Below are 4649 nucleotides of genomic sequence, written 5' to 3' on the forward strand. Positions count from 1 at the left end.
AAGAAGATGCTCTGATGTTGTGCAAGAACAACAAGCCAACAACTAGATGAAGATGTAAACAGCAAGAATGCCCTGTAAACAGCAAATGATGCAAGTGCAGCTGCAAGTTAAGAGCAGCGGCAAGCAAATGAGCAAGGAAAGAAAAACAACATATGCGCCGCAACCGAGTCCCCGGCAGCGGCGCCAAAAACTTGGTGGCTCTCTAAAAGAGTCACAGAAATTATAACCGCAAGTGCACGGTGTCGAAAGTGGAAAATGTGCAAGTACGGGTCGATCCACAGAGACTTGGGGGAACAATTGTTGTTTTCTTTTTTTCCTAACTATCTCTAACTGCTAACAGAGCATGAATGGACTGAAATGAGAGCTTTGAGAAGTGAACAAAATCAGAACTAACAGTTATAGCAAAAGTGAAAACATGAAAATTAAAATTTGAAAACAGGACATGAAAGAAAATTAACAAGAACAAGACATGGAAGATGTGAATGTGGATGGGAATGAAGTGTATGGAGATGGATGAGAATTCTCTTTCACCTAGCTAGTTAGCCTAGGATAAATCCTTGTCATGTGGCTAGTTAACTACCTAAAATCCTTAGATTAACCCCTAGCATTGCCTATCTGATTAAAGCATAAACAATCACAGGTCATTTAGGTTCCTAGGTTTCTAACTAATATGGTTTGTTCATCCCTTAGATTATTACTAACTCCTAGCATTAATGGTCTGTTTAAAGCACCACTAATCACAAGCCAGTGAACCCTTGGAATGTCACTAACCTAAGTGTTTTGAGCTCAACAGGGTCTAACCCAAATGGCTAACCAACATGGTTCAATGGTCTTCTCTAAGATTTAAACAGGAAATTAAACTAACTAACATGTGAGAAACAAAAATTGAAAGATGGAATTAAACAGCAAAAAACAAATATGAACAGAAAATGAAGAACCCTAAATTGCTTTGAAATGGAAATTGAAATGAAATTAACCCAATTAGGGGGTATCTCGGATGACCCAAGAACACTTTAAACATTCTACATCAGTTTCTATTTATAGCTTACATCAAATCCCTAATTTCTAAACCCTAAAATTTGTGGATTTTCAATTTCTCTCACCCATTTGCGAATTCAGCTCGACCCATGCTTTATCTTCTCTTCCTCCTGCTCCTGCTACGTTTCTAGCTTGATTTGTGTCATCAACTGCACACTCTAGGGTTCAGAGAGGAAGAGTGTGAGATTGATGGAACAACTCGGCTAGGAGGATAGGGGGCTAGGTGGTAATGATGGTTTGGGGTATGGTGAGATAGGATGGTTGTGGCAGAGCAGTTGGGAGAGCAGGTGGAGGAGCAGGTGGTGGAGATGGTGGTGGTATGGCGTCTGTAGAGGAATGGAGAAGATGGAGTCGATGGTTTTGGGAAGAAAGGTGCGTTTGGTTGGGTTAATAGATTTGGGTTCTTGGGTGTTGAGCGGGTTTAGCAATTGTTGATGCACAGCGAGGATGAGACGTTGGATGCGAAGATGATGGATCGATCTAACGGCGAGATGGAAGGAAGCGGGGAGCGACCGTTGGATGCCCGATACAACGAAACTGACGGCTCAAGATGGAGTTAGGTGCTGTAGTGTTAGACAGAAGCTTCAGACTTTGATGTACTGGCGATGCTGCGACCGTAGGATGCTGAGATGATCCAATCTGACGGCTAGAAAGGGAAACGGGTATGGATATAGGAAATGGATTTGGATGAGGGTTTTGGGACTTGGGTATGCCAAGCCCATATATTCTTTAAGAACAATTCTTCCTATTCAAGCCCACTTCTAGCCTTTTGGTCTTGTGCACAACATTCTTCGCGGCTTCCTTGTGTGATTCCTCTTGGCTTCCACCACTTTTCTGCTCTTTTTGCTCCCTAATTCATCCAAGCTTTATTTAGTACCTAAAAATACAAAATTAATTAATAAAAATATTTATTCTTGAAAACAATGAAAATACAGAATATGGGATAAAATGTAGAATTAATGCACAAAAGATGAGTTAAATGCCAAGAAAAATATATAGAAATATGCACTTTTTAGCACTCATCAGAAATAACCTGGCTGAGGGAAGTGAAGGCATCCCATGCTGGTAGTCTCCATGTGTAATTATCCTGAGCCTATTTTCTCGCGGAAGATGTGCTTCTACTGCATTCACTGGTAAGGTGGTGACTACGTTTAAACTTCTAAACCTGAAGGAGGATTCAATCCCCAAGTGTAGCCTACTTTAATTGCATCGCCTTGAATCCACGCCTATGGGATTTGATACAAGCTTATTGTACTCTCCTGGATGTGATGTTGGGATGCTTGGAACATCACATGGATGAAACATTCTGGATAACGGAAAGGTAGAAGTGAGAGAGTTATGTCGTTAATCGTGGCTCCTACTGTCTTTTCAAGAAAAATGTTTCAGCCGCGTCTATGGAGTTATCTCATGAATGCTTGATTGTTGTCGGGGATAGACCGCGATGAGCAGTCCCCATTCGCGCCTCTCTTCGGTCACTGAAGTTGTTTTCTCTGAGTAGGCTTGGGATCCGTCGTGGGCCTCGTAAAGTGTTGCAGGCGCCTTCTAGACGGAGAGGTGATGATATCCTTATGTTACACCTTTGAAGAGTAGATGACCTTGTGGATATGACTTTTGGGTTGACCGTGTCTCCTAAGCTTTGATAGTGAAGGGATTCCGTGTAGAGCCTCAGTCCCCAAGTTTGGTTTACATGTTTCTATCTTGTATGGTCGGTGAGTTGACCATGATAAAGATATCATCTTTCATCCGTACTGGTGACTCCATTACTTCTTCCATGTGAAACTAAAATATGGAGAAGTATGGATTACCTTTGTAGTGGTTGTGGCAAAGTGGCACGTTTGGCATGTTTGGCATGCACATTTAGTGCATTGAAGCGGCATGGCATGTTTGGCATGTCACTAGCATGCCGGAGCGGAATGTCACGTTTGGCATGTTTGGCGCGGCTTTTGGAAAGCCAATTCGGCATTGTGACCATCTATCGCAATTTTGCCTCTTTTAATACTGTGGCAGGTTTAGAGCGACCTGATTGGTCGATTAAAAAGAGGGGCTGGTCAAGCATGGGCGTGGCCACACTTCTAGTGTGTGTGTAGCGGATTTAAAGCGACCTGATTGCTCGATGGGAAATAGGGCCGGAAAGTATGGGCCCAGCCACAACTCATGTGTGTGTGGCGGGTTTAAGGCGACCTGATTGATCGACGGGAAATAAGGGTTGGTCGAGCAACATGGGGTGTGGACACTTGCAAGTGGCGCCGGTTGGCCTATGGCATGGCCACACCTCCCTTTGTTGCTGCTCCTATTATGCGGATCCTTTTATTCCTTGTTTTCTGATTGTGTGTAGGATTTTGCACCTACTAATCCATGGCGGATTAATTGCCTAGTTCGCCTAGGCTTAATTTCAACATGCAAGGTCTATTATACTGCGCAGGGCGTAAAACCCTAATTTTTGCAAATTAGTCAGGGTAGTATCTGAATCTTGTGGATTATCACAAAATTGATTGAATTCTATGTGTTGGCACAGAGTTCTTTAAGTTTATTGCCAGTGAGCAGTGTGCTTTCCGATTGAGTACTTTTATGCAAGGACCTTAACCTTGATACTTGGAAATTCGTGCTACTCAGCTGCGAATGAACACAAATTTCCATGCCATATCAATATTAAGGGTTCAGCCGGGGAACATAGCATAGGAAAAATACTCAGAAGGCTCCGACATTAGTGAGTAATGCAGCTAGGAGCTTATACACTCATTAGGCTTTATACTAGTGAACAATTCATCTAGGAGCTTGAGTTTCAATATAATATGAAGAGAGACATAGGCACTCATCAGATTTTGATATATTCTCCAAATTCCCTGCGGAATATAGAGATATCAATGTCTACTACATCTGATGCCAGGTCAGGTAGATAGACTTTTAAAGTTTTCGCCCTATACTAAAAACCACCATCAACAGTGACGTTGGATATATAGATTACTAAAACTTCTTATTGTATAGTTTGAAAACACTTTTAGAATAAGGAAAAACCCGGTACCGGTCTGGAACCAGACCGGTCTTACAGGTCCAGGTACAGGTATCGGTACTCAGAATGAGGTACTGGTCAACACCAGGTACAGGGACCGGTTCCATAAGAAAATCGGACCGTACCAGACCTTGTGAAGCCTTAGTGACAACTCTTTTCAAACAAAGTGATATGAGTTTGACAAAGGATCTTCCGTTTAGCCAATAAACTCCCTTGTCGGGTTCTAGATCTATCTAATTAATAACTACCAAAGCAGTCGTGTTTATATTATGCAATCAATAACATGATCCACCAAGATACCATATATTGATGCCGATCTACGCAACTAATCAATCAAATCTATCAAAGATAAAATGATTATAGTTGGATCCCATCCGATCAAGTTATGTGCACACCAAAGATTATGAACCCAATAAGAAATCTTCTTTGTCTTCAAATCTTCTTAGATCTTCAATAAACACCTGCACACCACAAATTGAATTTCTTGTGATCAATCACGCACAGAACGGAGTCTGTTATCAATGGATTATCATAAGACGTCTTTAGATCTAAAAACAGTTCTAAAGATCCCGTCGAAATTTCGATCTAGTTTGAGTGAATC

Source organism: Papaver somniferum, chromosome 7 (genome assembly GCF_003573695.1).
Source record: "Papaver somniferum cultivar HN1 chromosome 7, ASM357369v1, whole genome shotgun sequence".
NCBI lineage: Eukaryota > Viridiplantae > Streptophyta > Magnoliopsida > Ranunculales > Papaveraceae > Papaver > Papaver somniferum.